At 40.0% G+C, this 17,822-nt stretch overlaps 1 protein-coding gene across 9 annotated transcripts in view; it reads left to right on the top strand.

The window, feature by feature from the left end:
- The window catches only part of LOC134212565 (carbohydrate-responsive element-binding protein), a 182,562-nt gene that overhangs the window by 91,668 nt on the left and 73,072 nt on the right, over positions 1-17,822 (top strand). Inside the window, exon 1 of one of the 9 annotated variants that reach the window (XM_062690550.1) lies at positions 5,253-5,706. The exons of the other annotated variants lie outside the window; for them this stretch is intronic. The gene's annotated coding sequence lies outside the window, so the exon portion shown is untranslated. Of the gene's footprint in view, positions 1-5,252; positions 5,707-17,822 lie in introns of those variants that run through there. 9 annotated transcript variants of the gene reach the window in all.

The raw sequence follows: 17,822 nt of genomic DNA, 5'->3' as shown, positions 1-17,822 counted from the left end.
GATAGCCTCATTTTCTAAGTTCTTTAAAGTGCAACCTGAAATCTACAGGATTTTTGGAATTCAACCACCTATTCCTGGAATTTTTTAATTCACTTTTTGATTTTGATTTTTTTATGTTTCTAGATCCCGAATAAGTGCAATTTTCCCAGAACACGTGGGGGAAGAATATCTGGACTGGAATGCGCAATTGCTCAGGATCCTCTGAAGATGAATTCCTCTAAATTTCTGAAGGAAGAGTTCCGCAAAATGTGTGTCGGAGTAATAATCTTGAACGCTTGAACAAGTTTTTCCCCAATATTCTTGAAAAAGCATTCCTGAAAATTCGTGTAGAAGATATTCTTGGAGGAATAATTTCCTCGAGTTAATTAAGGAGAAATTCTCAAAGAATTCTAAAAAAGGAATTATCCACAATTTCCCTGAATAAATTTCACAATTTCCCAGAGAGACTTCCAGAGAATTAGAGTAAAAGGAATTCTTAGAATTGTGTTGCTTAGCGAACAAAAATATGAAGATTTTTTACTCAATAGATGGAGAACATTTACTGGTTTCCGACATACTTTTAATTTATTCAAGAACCATTGACATAATAAAAAATAATTAATAAAATCCCAGTTGGCGTATGTAATCCAGGAGTCCCATATTTCTCAATACAAATTAATTTTGAAAAATTGGGGTTTATGTAGTTTTTCTTCCTGCAGATTCAGAATAAAATCATCGATAACCCGGAACAGAATTTAAAAAAAATGAATATCTAGAAGGCGCCGTATTTTCCCAAAGCCCTTAGAGAAAAAAACTTCCCACAATTCCTGAAGGGATGATCTTCACAATTCCTGGAAAGAAATTTCCCAGAATTCCTAGAGAAGAAATTACCCTGCATTATTGCAGTACAGTAGGGTCGCTTTTCATGCGCTTTATTTTTGTTTTTTTTTGCCAAAAATTCACAAATAATTAAAGATAAATCAGGTGGTATTTAAAAAGTTGTGGATATTGAAGAAATTGTTAAAATTTATTCCCGTAAAAAGGTAGCCCAGTGTATGAGTTTTCTAGAATTCCTTTAGAAATAATTTCCTAAATTTTCGGGAGAGATTCCACCCACAATTTTTGATCGAGGTATTCCCCAGAACATCTGGAATGAAAAGTGCAATTCCCCAGAATAATTGAAGGAGGAATGGATCAATCAAGGTAACTCATTTTGCAATCATCGCATCAAAACACCCGGCGGCCCTGTATACGCACATTTCTATTCGTGTGGTTTTGACAGAACATGTAGCTATACGGTGCCGCGACCTGCCCATTTCATTGCGGCAGTTTTTGCTTTTTGATTGATCAATTTCTAAGAACTCTTGGAAGAGGAATTGCTTGTGAAGGAGTTTCCCAGATTTCCGGTGGCCAGGCATCGTCACGCTTCTGCCCGGTGTGTCATAGGGGAGACTCCAGAGCACGTGGTCCGAGGTTTGCAGAATTACGTAGAGGAATGCCTGCCCCATAGGCGAATAATATCGCAAGAGTGAATGTGTAACGAGTAAGTTACGTGGAATGTCACTGCAAACACTGTCTCAGCTACAGCGTACATGGAGATGGGATCAGCGAATAATCGACGGGTCGGAGGAGTATCCAGTGAGCAGTGTTTGGCTTCGGGTTGTCGGGGCGCCGGTGAACCGGAAGTATTCTACCAACCGGAATCGTGTGACCGACCCCCGGCACTCGAACAGCCAACCTGCTGAAGCAAGAAGAAGAACGCGTTTCGGGTATGTAGGGCACCGCCAGTGCGGACGTCATCCACCACCGGAACTGTCGGACCCCTGCGATAGCCGCCGGTACCCGGGCACAAATCATCTGAAACTAAACTGATCTCTTATCAATTTGATTCATTCGATGCTTGTCGATTGGCTCAATTGACGTCACGTCGGAAGGCTCCCACCCGGTCAGTTCTAGCGCGGTTGTGACATAGTTGGTGAAAGCAACGAATGTAAAAGAAAACATTTTTGATTTAATGTTGCACTTTTACTAAAGGAATTATTTTTCAACAGATCACTATAACAATAAATTATATTGCCATGAAACACACCTCTGTCCGTTGATAATATATCAACGGCACACATGGTAGTTGCTCAGGGCTTTGACGGAAAGCACTGATAATTTTTAACTTGTCGCCCACATGGCGTTTCAAATGCTTTACATTGTCTGGTGAAAACTTAAAAGATTTCTCTGATAAGATTGTATTTAGTCAGGTGCTGAATTCCATAAAAAAAACATCTCCTGAATCTGACCAAATTGTCTAGCTTAGTTTTCTTCTCGTGTGTTTATTCTTTCTCGGCTGGAGTGACAAATATTTGATGATTAATATGCTCGCAATATTTCTCTGTGTTCTGTCGCTAGGTTGTTAAATTATTTGTCGATACACATTGGTCATTAGTACTGATTTTTGGCGTGATCTTCATCTGAGTACGAAAACACGTTTTTTCTTTGCTTTGAAAAAAAAAAATCTTTGCAGCATTACTTGCACTCCTAGTGGTTATTTGCTTTGTTTTGAAACCAATAGCTCTGAATCTTTTAGATGGATTTAAGCAAACGATGAGGACTAGTCAATATTTTTGACCCTTCCTTCGGAAGTGTCTATAATTTCACTTTGTATGCGTTACGCAGGTGTGTTACGTATTAATCTATCAAGAAATCTCGTGAATTATTAAATAAAATGTATGATATTTTAAACAAATACACTTTGACATTGAAAATATAATTATAACAAATAATATGACATGGAATTATGCCTATTTTTCTGATTTTTTTCAAAGAAACAAATGATTTTAATTTAGGAACATATAGAAGCATGTACAAGAAAATCTTCTCAGAAAAGCAAAAAACGTAAAAATTGAAAGGGATTTCAAAAATTTCTTCAGTGGAAGCTAGATAGCAAATGTGAGCATGTTTTGAGACACTAATAGATCACTTGTATTCATGTATGTGTGCGTATGTGTGTAAATTCTGAAATTTACTACCATAAAAATCTCGCTCATTTTTAAGGTATTGAACAAGTTTAGTTTTACCAAATTAGGCATCCATAAGGCGAAATATATGTTATTATTGAACGCTATTGAGTTTCGCTCAGATCAATGACTGATTTAGTTAGTTCTGGATTAATTAATATCGAGGTCTCTGGAAATTACGAGTACAATATATTAAACCACCGTTACGATAGTTACTAACCATGTCACAATAGTTATTCAATCCGACGAGCGCCTTATAGATAGGCAGCATGAAGCACAGTACGTTATCATTCGTTAAGTTGTCATTCAACCCATGACATCCGCCTTTGGGTAGGCAAATATTTTGTCAGCTTCACGGTAAATCACCGTGGGAAACTGAGTAGTTTTATCTCGGTTTAAATACTGGAGTCTAGAAAAAAATCCTTATAACTATAGCCCCAAACGCAATACAACGGAACGGCGACGGAAACGGAAAATTTGACAGTTAGCCCATATATTTTCTGTCAAATTTGCCGTTTCCGTCGCCGTTCCGTTGTATTGCGTTTGGGTCTTAAGGAAGGGTCAAAATCTCACTGTAGGTGGATTAATCTGGGTTTTTGTTAATGTTATTGCTGTAAGTGGTAATAATAACATTACCGAAATAGATTACGTAATTAATGAAAATGAGGTAATTTAGAACTTTTTGCAAATTACAACCCTCATGGTTTTCAACTCACCTGACCTACCATCAAAGTTTGACTGGAATTCCTATTAAAAATTTTAGGATGATTTTTAATTATTGAGGAAATTTAAATGATTGCCAATGGTTTACCAATGTGAACCAAGAGATTTTCTTCATTCTTCGGTACTTGAAAAAAAATAAGCACGACGATTTCAAGATGAATTGTAGCTGTGTTGCATATTCACCGTTTTGTGGAGTATAAGAAACCATGCGTTTCCATTTCACCATCTTCAAGCGCTCAATTCAAATAGAACTTTTATAGCTATTACGTCATCAACTGGTCCGTTTTGTCGCCTAATGCTTATCTATGCGCGAACATATCCCGATTGTTGACCAACTTACTTCAAAACACGTGATATTCCAATTCGTTTGAAGATGCACTGATTTTGAATTGTGTCCTCATGCATACTGTTCTAATCGTTCATTATTGCGGCCCGTATACCGTTTTTTCAAGTTCAACAAACTATCAGTCTTCTCCATTCCTCAAGTCAAACATTTCGAATTGAATGATTTACGTCGCGGATTGGGGAGAATTGTACATAGCGAACCTTTGGAATGTGAGTATGATAAACCAACTGTTTTCCATACCCTAGCAACACAATTCAGACCAATTTGGTTGCAGCAACTCCTCTATGACCTAATTTGGTCATATTAGAATCATAGTAACTCGCCTGTGACAAGTGTGTTGCTCGGGTAGCGCTATTGTGATTATGGCTCTGACTCGCCGAAGATTTGAGCATTCAGTGTTTTATGCTTGACTCAACACTCATGAAAACAATTTACAAAACTTTATCAGACAGATTTTATTCCAATTTGAAACTTTAAAAAAATATTTTGTTTGATCTTAAATCAACTCTGCAAAGTTTATTTTAATTTTTTTTAAATTTTAATCTGTATAATTGTATATTCTGCTTTTTTTTGGGACAATCACGACAGAGTCAAAACAAGGCTACCATGATGGCCGTCCTAGCCCTCATCTCGCCTTTTTTTTTCGCACAAATGTCAATTTGTAGGCGACTAGCGCATTTGAAAACAAATTTTCGTGTAGCTTAAAAACTGCTATCCGTTGTTGCCTGTCGTTTGCTTTTCGAGTTATGTGGCCCTGAAAGTGCCATGTAGTTTATAGATTCCAATATCGACTCATGGAAGGTTGACTAAATTTCGAATTACTTCAACGGACGAACCTAATAGGCGTACTTGGTCCTTCAAACCGCTCACTACACGGGAACCACCCATATACACGATTGAACATTGGCCCCGCCCACATAAAAGTGAGCATTCCTCAAAATCAAACAAACGCGCTCTATACCACTCTCCCTTAGAGCGCTGCGGCATCCTTATCAGCGTATGTACTATCGCATGTGTAATACAGTTTGCATGAGATGCCACTTTTTTCGTCTGTCTCAGTCTCCTTATACAGAAAGTTTGTCGGGCGGTACTGATACCGTGTGTACACCGCTTACACCAGCTCTCTAATCGCTCAAAGTACAGTTGCAAAAAGCAGGACCTCAAGTAGGAACATTCAGCTACGGCGCGGAGCAATCCGTTCAGTAACAGTCCGGTGTGTTGTACGGCAGGAGGTGTGCCTGAGTACAGTGGGATTTTCTTTGTTGCAAGTGACAGCTATTAAATAGCCTAATTGATTTGTTGCTTGTATTGGCTATTTCAAATCGACGTGTACATTTCCGTGATCAGCTGAAATAAGAGAAAAGTGCGCGGTGTCGGCGGTGTTTATTGTGATTTCTTTTATTTTGATTATTCGGCCATACGCAAATAAAATCGGGCGAACAGTGTTTCTTAAATACGACGGAGTTTAGGTTTAAGTTATAGAATAAGTATTTTCAAACAATTTGGTGGCAGTGCGGCGAAGTGATTAATTTGGACGAAAAACATTTGAAAACAATTTATATGTTAAACAAAATGGGTAAAAAAGTTCCTGAATTTAGCGTTATTCGACGCACCAGATACAAGAAAAGCCAGAAGAGGCGTTATCGCTTGGTAAATATCTTTTTTTTATATTTCTGAATATATTATTAACTATTGTGTGGTTCGATCAAAAAATAGGGAATAACATGGATTTAAATCATCACTCTCTAAGTTTTCTGAATTGCATTTTGTAGTGTTGGATGAATATAATGAAAACAATTTCAACATCTAAAATTATAATAATGCTAATAAAGGGTGGCAATAATGTTCAAAACTGGATACAGTACCACCGTAGTTTTGAGGTGAAGTATTTCTATTATCATTTAAATGTCAGAAAACAACCTCGGCACATGTTTCTTACGGCTGTTCGAGCAAGATCACATTTGTGTATTGTTATTGTGTTTATTTCAGGTGAAATTTATCCATTGTATTCGAAGTAACCACAAATACTCGCGACCGTGATTTTTACTCGCGAACAAAGTACCGCCCTGCTTTTTCCTTTGCTCTGCCCGTACCTACTCGCGAACAAAACAAGCGCCAGAAAAATGTAGGCAGTAGATTCGAGCGAGTGTGGCATTTTGGTAGGCTCAATTACTCTCTTTTCGTATTCCACTGTCTACTAGTTGCACTTACTGAATAAAGATTATATAATCGTTAAGACGGTGTGAAATCATAGAGTAAAATTTTTTGCTCGAAGTGTCGGACAACACTGATTGTGATGAAAAATCGTGAATGAGGAATAGATGTCGTGCCTTTAACTCTAAATTTCAAATTGGTTTTGAGTTTGAAAAATATGTTTTTATGAATGTTCTAATTATTTTCAAGATAAGATTGAAATCAATTTTTCATAGCAAGCCCCTACTGATAACAAACACTTTATTATGATACTGAAATTATCAATTTCACAATGGAAATACAATGTTGCAGATAAATTCAGTTTACCTTTCTATAATTAGCTTTTAATGGAAATATAAAAGCATTGCGATCGTGAAATTATTCGAAGCAATCATGCGAATGTACAAAACCTATATAGAGATTTCTTAAATAATTCCATATGAAACAAGCATACACCCAACCGGTGATTGTTAGATTTTCTAACAATTCTGTATAAAAACCTACCAAAATCTTTATTAAGATCTGGGTATATGCGAAAATGTTAGATTATTATACAAATATTGTATGAAATCTCACAATTTTGCAAGATTTTAATACAATATTTGTTTTTGAGCCTTACATTTTTTGTATAAGCATCTAACGATTTCGCATAATTCCCAGTTCTTATACAAATTTGTTAGAAAATCTAACAATCGATGGTTAGGTGAACGATTTTTGCAATACTTGGTAGAATCGTTCCATTTCTTAAATAACAAGACCGTCTTGAAAGGAGGCTTCCGAGCCTCTTAAAAGGAGGCTTCCGAGCCTCTTGAAAGGAGGTTTCTGAGCCTTCCGAGGCTTCCTCAAGGCTTCCTGTTGAAAGAAGGCTTCCAAGTATTTTTAATGAAGCTTCTGAAACTCTTAAAAGGGAGACTCTGAGTCTCTTAAAACGAGGCTTCTGAACCTCTTGAAAGGAGGCTTCCTAGCCTCTTGACAGGAGGCTTCCGAGCCTCTTGAAAGGAGGCTTCCGAGCCTCTTGAAAGGAGGCTTCCGAGCCTCTTGAAAGGAGGCTCCCGAGCCTCTTGAAAGGAGGCTTCAGGCCTCTTGAAAGGAGGCTTCGAGCCTCTTGAAAGGAGGCTTGAGCCTCTTGAAGGCTTCCAGGCCTCTTGAAAGGAGGCTGAGCCTCTTGAAGGAGGCTTGAGCCTCTTGAAAGGAGGCCTCTTGGAGGCTCTGAGCCTCTTGAAAGGAGGCTTCCAGGCCTCTTGAAAGGAGGCTTCTGAGCCTCTTGAAAGGAGGCTTCTGAGCCTCTTGAAAGGAGGCTTCCAGGCCTCTTGAAAGGAGGCTTCCAGCCTCTTGAAAGGAGGCTCTGAGCCTCTTGAAAGGAGGCTTGAGCCTCTTGAAAGGAGGCTTCCGAGCCTCTTGAAAGGAGGCTGAGCCTCTTGAAAGGAGGCTTCCAGGCCTCTTGAAAGGAGGCTTCTGAGCCTCTTGAAAGGAGGCTTGAGCCTCTTGAAAGGAGGCTTCTGAGCCTCTTGAAAGGAGGCTCTGAGCCTCTTGAAAGGAGGCCTGAGCCTCTGAAAGGAGGCTTCTGAGGCCTCTTGAAAGGAGGCTTCTGAGCCTCTTGAAAGGAGGCTTGAGCCTCTTGAAAGGAGGCTTCTGAGCCTCTTGAAAGGAGGCTTCTGAGCCTCTTGAAAGGAGGCCTCTTGAAAGGAGGCTCTGAGCCTCTTGAAAGAAGGCTTCCGAGCCTCTTGAAAGGAGCCTTCCGAGCCTCTTGAAAGGAGGCTTCAGAGCTACTTGAAAGGAGGCTTCACCTCTTAAAAGTAGGTTTCCGAACGTCTTGAAAGGAGGCTTCCAAGCCTCTTGAAAGGAGGATCTAAACCTCTTGAAAGTATGCTTCCGAGCCTATTGAAAGGAGGCATCCGGGCCTCTTGAAAGGAGGCTTCCGAGCCTCTTGAAAGTAAGCTTACGCGCCTCTTGAAAAGAGGCTTCCGAGGCTCTTAAAAGGAGGCTTGAGCCTCTTGAAAGGAGGCTTGAGCCTCTTGAAAGGAGGCTTCCTGAGCCTCTTGAAAGGAGGCTTCCGAGCCTCTTGAAAGGAGGCTTCCGAGCCTCTTGAAAGGAGGCTTCCGAGCCTCTTGAAAGGAGGCTTCCGAGCCCCCTGGAAGGGAGGCTCCGAGCCCCCTGAAAGGAGGCCTGAGCCTCTTGAAAGGAGGCTTCTGAGCCTCTTGAAAGGAGGCTTCCGAGCCTCTTGAAAGGAGGCTGAGCCTCTTGAAAGGAGGCTGAGCCTCTTGGAAGGAGGCTTCCCGGCCTCTTGAAAGGAGGCTTCCGAGCCTCTTGAAAGGAGGCTTCCGAGCCTCTTGAAAGGAGGCTTCCGAGCCTCTTGAAAGGAGGCTTCCGAGCCTCTTGAAAGGAGGCTTCCGAGCCTCTTGAAAGGAGGCTTCCGAGCCTCTTGAAAGGAGGTTTCCGAGCCTCTTTGTCACCCTCATTTCGTACATAGTCATATTCGACTGAACATTGACAATTTTCGATCAAATATCAGTCAGTGAGTATTTATTTAGATTTCGTTAGCTAATAAATTACTGTAAAACTAAACACTTAAATGATGATTTCAACAATTACTCACATAGATTTGACCCCGACGTTGAACTGAGGGACTATTTTAGTGCCAATATTCAAGACCAATTATGTTTTCTTCAAACGCAGTGACAATTCTCAGCACCAATCAAATTAATGAATATGTGAAGAAGAAAACTGAGTAAGTCATTCGATGTTTTGAATAGTCATGCGACGTTTGTCAATATTCGGCCCGAAGTTGCCTCGTGAAGGTGAAAATTTTATGCTCTGATCGTCTTAAGTGTCGAATGCGCATAGTAAAAATTGTCTCAAATTCCAAACACCACATTTAAAATGCAAAATTTCAATCTAATTGATGGACAAATATAATGTCCTTGATCTGTTCGCCTGCCGAGAAAATTAGTTTCTTTATCAGGCCTGGTAGTGGGTCACTTTTTAGTGACTTGATCACTTTTTTCGGGCAAGTCACTAAAAAGTAATCTTTGGATTGACAACTTTACTTACTCTATTATTTACTGTGCTTTGTACCTTCTAAAGATATTTGTAGTGGTCATCTTTTGAACAATTTCTCCCAACAATGACCAAATGCTATCATTTTTTCACAGTACAAAGCCATAAATATGCTAAATGATCTATGCTGATAAAAACGCCAACATTTTATCACAATACATTAAATGTGTAAGGGATTCTCAAAGTAATGTTTCTGTGAGGAACATGAGTAAACAAAAGCCCTTGTTCCCTTCCAACATCCACTTATCAATCAATACCTTAGAATTTTCCAAAATATATTATGATGATAATTTAAACATTTAAAATTGCATAAATGTAGAAGATGCCAATATGAAAAATCGTGATTTCTTATTTAGATTTTGATTTAGAGATAACTTTTGAATTTGAAGACGAGCCTGATGATTCTGCGTTATAAGGTCGAGTGTTGAATCCCAGGCTCGTTGTATCTGAATCTTCATAATTTTTGTTTCGTTTTCTACCAAATCGATACGTACTGTTGTTCCTTTCGCACTAAAAATTCCAAAAACTTCCATGGCACCTATGACAAACCGTAGAGTTCTCTGCATATTTCTTAAGTAGTTTTTTAGTTAATCCAGTGATCGTAATTTTCAGTCATTATCACGAGGAGAGAATGCTCATTCACGCAGATTTTCGGCGAGAAACCATTTTTCAGGAAAGAAAAACAGGTCCTAGGGAGCGTCCACAAATTACGTAACGCTTAGAGGGGGGAGGGGGGTTGAGCGAAGTGTGACGATCCATACAAAATTTTCAGATGTTTCATACAAAAAGTGTGACATAGGGGAGAGGTTTTTGTTACGTAATTAATGGATCTCCCCTTATGAGTGATTACCATGTTTCGCTCACTTCCAGTGCAGGCCTGGTAGCGGGTCACTTTTTAGTGACTTGGTCACTTTTTTCGGGCAAGTCACTAAAAAGTCTCTTTTTTCGACCTTAAGTCACTTTTTCTCGCAAAAAGTCACTATTTTCAACTATTTTGAAACTATTGACTAAGATTTTTTTTAATAAAACTTTATGTATCCTTCAGATGATGCTTTGATCATGGTGGAAATAAAATTACGGATCTTAAAAAAAATGATCGCGCTGAAACTTCGCCAGCCGTTAACTCGCTGCTTTTACTGGCATTTCACCAGTAGCTAATTGAAGGTGTTTTACGTCGCAATTTATAAATTGGTATACAGCAGGAGACCTGCCGATTCCGATTTTGTTTTAAAGCTCAAACTTTATACAGTAGGGGAAGGTGGGAAGACTTGATTCCTTGGGAGACTTAATTCTCCGCTATTTTACCGAGAACTATAGCAATATTGCTAGAGCGTACTTTTATTATAGATCCTCTAGACAAATGATCGTTATGTGGCGAGTTATTTTTTGATTGACAACCTTATTTACTGTGTTTTGTCCCTCCTAAAAATGTTTTTAGTGACCACGCAAAATTTGAACATTTTGAAATCATTTTTTCACAGCACAAGCCATCAATATACTAAATGATCTTCACTGATAAAAATACCAACATTCCACCATAATTTCAGGATAATTGGATTTTGAGTTATCTGTTTAGATTTATTTATTTATCATCAGACTAAGGCCGGAGTGGCCTGTGCTGCACATAAAAGACTTCTCCATTCAGCTCGGTCCATGGCTGCACTTCGCCAACCACCCAGTCTGCGGAGGGTCCGCAAGTCGTCCTCCACCTGATCGATCCACCTTGCCCGCTGTGCACCTCGCCTTCTCGTTCCCGTCGGATCGTTGTCAAGAACCATTTTCACCGGATTACTGTCCGACATTCTGGCTACGTGCCCGGCCCACCGCAGTCTTCCGATTTTCGCGGTGTGAACGATGGATGGTTCTCCCAACAGCTGATGCAACTCGTGGTTCATTCGCCTCCTCCACGTACCGTCCGCCATCTGCACCCCACCATAGATGGTACGCAACACTTTCCTTTCGAAAACTCCCAGTGCGCGTTGGTCCTCCACGAGCATCGTCCAGGTCTCGTGTCCGTAGAGAACTACCGGTCTTATAAGCGTTTTGTAGATAGTCAGTTTGGTACGGCGGTGAACTCTATTCGATCGGAGCGTCTTGCGGAGTCCAAAGTACGTACGATTTCCAGCCACTATGCGTCTCCGAATTTGTCTGCTGGTATCGTTATCGGCGGTCACCAGTGAGCCCAAGTACACGAATTCTTCAACCACCTCGATTTCGTCACCACCGATAGAAACTCGTGGTGGGTGGCTCACATTGACCTCTCTTGAGCCTCTTCCTATCATGTACTTCGTCTTCGACGTGTTGATGACTAGTCCAATCCGTTTAGCTTCGCTTTTCAGTCTGATGTAGGCTTCCTCCATCCTCTCAAAGTTACGTGCCATGATATTGAATCCGACCACTACCTCGTCGCAGTATGTCTGCGCTCAAAACTCTCGACGGTGATCAACACGCGTCGGAGTCGTCCGCCGCGGCTTAACATTGGGCGGTTACAAGACGGTAGACTAGCCCAAGACTACGCGCAGCAGCTGGAAGTGGCACTCCCAACGGAAGAGCAGCTAGGCGCAGCATCTCTTGAAGATGGCTGGAGAGATATTCGATCCGCCATTGGAAGCACCGCAACCGCTGCACTAGGTCAGAGAAACGACTGGTATGACGGCGAATGTGAGCAGTTAGTTGAGGAGAAGAATGCAGCATGGGCGAGATTGCTGCAACACCGCACGAGGGCGAACGAGGCACGATACAAACGGGCGCGGAACAGACAAAACTCGATTTTCCGGAGGAAAAAGCGCCAGCAGGAAGATCGAGACCGTGAAGAGACGGAGGAACTGTACCGCGCTAATAACGCACGAAAGTTCTATGAGAAGTTGAACCGTTCACGTAAGAGCCACGTGCCGCAGCCCGATATGTGTAAGGACATAAACGGGAACCTTCTTACGAACGAGCGTGAGGTGATCCAAAGGTGGCGGCAGCACTACGAAGAGCACCTGAATGGCGATATGGCAGATAACGGTGGCGGTATGGTAATGAACCTAGGAGCACGCGCGCAGGACATGCGACTTCCGGCTCCGAATCTCCAGGAAATCCAGGAGGAGATCGGCCGGCTGAAAAACAACAAAGCCCCTGGAGTTGACCAACTACCAGGAGAGCTGTTTAAACACGGTGGTGAAGCACTGGCTAAAGCGCTGCATTGGGTGATTACCAAGTTTTGGGAGGATGAGGTTCTGCCGCAGGAGTGGATGGAAGGTGTGGTGTGTCCCATCTACAAAAAGGGCGATAAGCTGGAATGTAGCAACTACCGCGCAATCACATTGCTGAACGCCGCCTACAAGGTACTCCCCAAATTTTATGCCGCCGACTAACACCAATTGCAAGAGAGTTCGTGGGGCAGTACCAGGCGGTATTTATGGGTGAACGCTCTTCCACAGATCAGGTGTTCGCCGTACGTCAGGTATTGCAGAAATGTAGCGAATACAACGTGCCCACACATCATCTATTTATCGACTTCAAAGCCGCATATGATACAATCGATCGGGACCAGCTATGGCGGCTAATGCACGAAAACGGATTTCCGGATAAACTGATACGGTTGATCAAGGCGACGATGGATCGGGTGATGTGCGTAGTTCGGGTTTCAGGGGCATTCTCGAGTCCCTTCGAAACGCGTAGAGGGTTACGGCAAGGTGATGGTCTTTCGTGTCTGCTATTCAACATCGCTTTGGAAGGAGTAATACGAAGGGCAGGGATTGACACGAGTGGTACGATTTTCACGAAGTCCGTCCAGTTATTTGGTTTCGCCGACGACATTGATAGCATATCTGTTTAGATGTAAACTTAATAAATGAAATGAAATGGATTTTGAGTTGTTGTCACAATATGAGGAGACTTGATTCTGAGACTTGAGAAGTTTGGCAAACAAATTCAAGAAAATATAAATTTGTTCTCAAGCGGCTAATTTTTTGTAGATTTGACAGATGTAATGAAGGGTTTGCTCTAAAAAAATATTTATTGAGTAGATGTTAAAGAGAGAGAATCAATTCTCCCCAATTTTGAAGATTGCATGCGCTATCGAATTCCATAGAAAAATCGTTCATGAATACGCACAGCAAGTTGGGAAATCTGCGTATTTGGGAAGAAAAATATTTAAAAGTTCAGAGAGCATAGTTCTGCATTATAAGAAGGAGGTTGAGCGTTCAATCCCAAGCTCGTTGTACTTGATCTTCATAATTTTTGTTTCGTTTTCTACCCAAACGATCCGTACTGTTGTTTTTTTGCACTGAAAATTCCAATAACTTCCGTGGCACCTATGATAAATCGTGCATCTTTCTTAAGTAGGTATTCAGCTAATCCAGTGAACTTAATTTTCACTCATTCTCACGTGAAGGGATGCTCATTCACGCATATTTTTGCCTAGAAATCATTTTTCAGAAAAGAAAACAATTTGATTTGCTCGGAAGACTACTCATAGTTTTAGGTACTGTTTTTGACTGATATTTAATAAAATTTCCGTGGGATTAAAAGGAAGGGCAATACAATTTTACTTGGTCACTAAGTAGATAAAAGTTAGCGTGTACGATTTTCATTTCTCTTCTGAGTTCGTTCTAAGGCAAAAGAGTGGTGATTGAAAGATGATTCTCATTCGACCCAAAAACGCTTAATTTCGACTCATCGAACTTGCAACTGAAACTGAAAATCACTATTTGGTCCCTTTTTTCGTCAGCTTTGGTCACTAAAGTCACTTTTTTTAGCTGCATCGGTCGCTACCAGCCCTACCAGTGGCGCAAAAATTTGATCTGCTCACAGGACTACTCATAGTTTTGAGTAGTCCTATTTTTGACTGATATTTAGTTAAATTTCCGTGGGATAAAAAGTGAGGGCAATATAATTTTTTTATTTTTTTTTATTTTAGTCACTGAGTAGATAAAAGTTAGCGTGCACGATTTTCGTGTCTCTCTGAGTTCGTTCTAAGAGAAAAGAAAAACGAAAAAAAAGATTCTCTTTCGACCCCAAATTGCTTGATTTCGTCTCATCGAACTTGCAACAGAAACTGAATGTCACTATTTGATCACTTTTTCAGCAACTGAAAGTCACTATTTGGTCCCTTATTTTCGTCAGCTATGGTCAGGGCTGGACCAAAGTCACTATTTTGAGCGGCAATGGTCGCTACCAGCCCTGCTTTATGCAATTAAATAACGAAAAGTTTCTTATTAATCTCCATGTGACGAATGTCTGGAATATGAGTCTTTTCGGGATTTGTGTCAAAACGGTACTTTTTTTTCTATTTTTATATTAAACGCAAATAAACTGACCCAAAGCGATGAGGTGACATAACAAATATAACATTCTCTTTACACAAAACGCCTAATGCAAAGTATGTCATAAACTTTTGCTGGGATGTAGTAGACTTTAAATGGTCCAGATATTTTTATTTTTCGCGACGAAATCAGATGAATTCCACTTTTTTGGAAACACATATGGGAAGAAAACGGAAGAAACGTTTCCCGAGGTGCAAGGCTACTTTTAACAATGTAGCGTTATGTGAATCAATTTTGAATAGAAATGACCAGTACTGTAATTTCTCAATTTCAATGAGAGATGTCGTGCGATATTGACATATCTGCCCATCTCAATCTCTATAGGAACACGAAGGATAAAAGCGAAGACCACATTATCAAGAAGACTGGCAACACAGCCTGAAATCGGGCGACACTGTTAGCAGCGCTGTCGGTGAGCCGAGGTGGTACTATGTTTGTTTGTGTGAGTGAATTGACACTGTATCCTCAGTTACACGATCAATCAAAATATATCAAAACCACATTTAAATTATGCTAAAAAAAACTCTCGAGAAGTACACTGAGATTAAACGTATTTCAATTTTATGAGATCAACATAACTTCAAGCCGAATAATATTCGGAGTTTTGTCTTGAGCTGACGATTAAAATGCCGACTCTGTATCAATTTCCGGACCTGCTAATTTCCTTCACATTTCGACTACACTGTTTTCACGATTTGATTTGAAACAATTTACTCTCTAGATTTTTCTTAATTTTTATCATTACCGTGCCTAAAACCCAAAAGTTCGAAAAGGTTATGCTATCCTAGACATAGTAGAAAATGAACTCTTCACTCAAAGACTGAGTGAAATTGTATTGCCGTATCTTTTTATCTCACGAAAATCTTACTAAATTTTTCGTAAAACGTGGAATTACTCAAATTTTGATTAGTTCCACTTTTTACGAAAATTAGAAAGATTTCCGTCAGAAAAAGACGTCATTTTCACTTAGTCTTTGAGTAATTTAAAACGGGCGTGTACAGAAATAGTACCAAATAGTTTTCCTTGAAAATCCCTAACTTTGAGAAAACCCGCGTTAGATGTTTTTCGCCATACAAATTTCCGGCGGTTAACTCATGCTGGCTGTTTGCACATATACATTAGCGGAAGGAAACCAGGAAACCGAAAGGAAACCAGTCTTTGCTAATAATTCATTGAGAAAATTCAGATGATAGATAACAAAAATAGATAAATATTGAGAATGTTAATTCACTAGCCTTGATTATGCTACCTTGGAGCAAGCCAGAATTTTGACAGATTAATAATTTTCCGATGCAAATAAAACTCATTTTATCGCTTTTCAGGTTTTGTTTTGATGTTTCAACCGTTCCAATTGGTTCAAATTCGTTTTGCCTTTCTCGTACACTAAGTGTACGTAAAGGCTATAATACTGCTTCAAAAACAAAATTTTGATAGGAGGCCCGGAGGGCCGATTCTTATATACCGATCGACTCAGCTCGACGAATTGAGGTGATGTCTGTATGTGTGTGTGTGTGTGTGTGTATGTGTGTATGTGTGTATGTGTGTATGTGTACAAATTTTGTAGACACATTTTTTTGAACTTCGCATTGTCCGATTTGCTCGCAACAAGTTGCAGTCGACGCGGAATTCAGTCCCATTGTTGGCTATTGAAAATTAGATCAATAGCTCATCGCAATCTGGAGTTATGGCCAAAAAACTGTTTTTGCGTATAAAAAAATAGCAAAATGTTCTATACTGAATTTTCCTAGATTCGAACTGCTGACCTTTGGGTTGGAAAGCGCTTGCTATACCACAAAACCATCGGGACACACATGGTATGAGTAAATATAAGTTCTACAGTATTCATCAAATTGGTATACGTTCATTTCTTTTCAAAGCCACAGAGCTCACTCTGCTAGGGTAACGGTACCAATATTGGAAGTATTATTGAATCAATGAAAGAAAATATATTTGATAAAATCAATAGTGGTTCTAAATTGATAGTTTTAATGCATTAACTGATAGACAAACTTTGAATTTGCTAGACATGAAATTGGATTCATTTCGCCTTGATAATTAATCTAAATTTCTTGGAGGTAAAATGAGCTCCACTATACTATACTGCCGTCGCAAGCATAATCGTCCAATATTGATTTTGCATGGAAGAAAATATGGAACAGTTACGCTTGCGGCGGCAGTATATAGGTAGGAAAGCCAATTTGTTGGGGAAATTATTGTTTTCAATTAGTATTCATAATGGCATAATTACAACGTGTCGTATCAGTTAAGAAATGCAATGATGGACAATATTATTAAGAACCCATTGTCTTCACTGAAGGCATGATCGCCCTATAAGTGTTTATTTGGGTAACTTCTAACGAAGAGAAAACTGTTCAATAATTAATAACGTTTCTCTTTACTAAACGTAATCAGGCCCATTTTTTCTATTATTTTGCTATCATGCGCTCGCATACCCTATATACGAGTGAACTTCTCACGTGGCAGCTATTTTTGTGGCGTTCAATCAGCGTATGGGAGCGCAGCTGGTGTACGTGAGGACGCTATGCAAGCATATTTCGGCGGGAGCGAACGGCACTGCATTCGCTTCAGTCGCTTGCCGTCGGATGAATATCGCAGAAGGAAGCATCACCAACACACCGCTTTGGCCCTGACGGAAGCGAGTAAACAAAATGGGGGCCGGGTGATGCTTTTTTATTTCACCCGGTAAGGGATATAAGGCGTCAATTTTAAAATAATTGTTAAAACGTTAAAACACATTTTAGCCGAAAATAGCTAGATTTTTTGGGTTCGAAATTTAATTTACTTTTAGATTGGCAACATGAAAGTCTAATTATTCCGATTAAAAACATGTGTAAATATGTAGCCTAACATATAGGTGAAGATTTCGGCTATCTGTTGCTGGTGTTGGATTGCGTGGGAGTGCTCTCGGCTCTCAGATTTGACAAATCGATGTTTTAATCTTTAACGCAGAGAATTCGTTTTAAAAATTTGGTATTGAGTTATAGAAAAGAAAAATTGTTTATAAATATGTTTTCGAAAAAAAAAAAAAACCGAACGAGCGTCGAACATAGACTCTCTGAGTGAGAGCCTAGAACGATACCCCTCAGCTATCTTTACTTCTTGGAAGAGCGGTGATCGAAGTATAACAGCTTATACGCAATTTGCACTGATCATCGGCTGCTTGTGCATTCGTGTGGCAACGCA

Source organism: Armigeres subalbatus, chromosome 2, assembly GCF_024139115.2.
Source record: "Armigeres subalbatus isolate Guangzhou_Male chromosome 2, GZ_Asu_2, whole genome shotgun sequence".
NCBI classification, from domain to species: Eukaryota; Metazoa; Arthropoda; class Insecta; order Diptera; family Culicidae; genus Armigeres; species Armigeres subalbatus.
The sequence above is the reverse complement of the archived record's forward strand: the minus strand, read 5'-3'. Positions and strand labels throughout refer to the sequence as shown.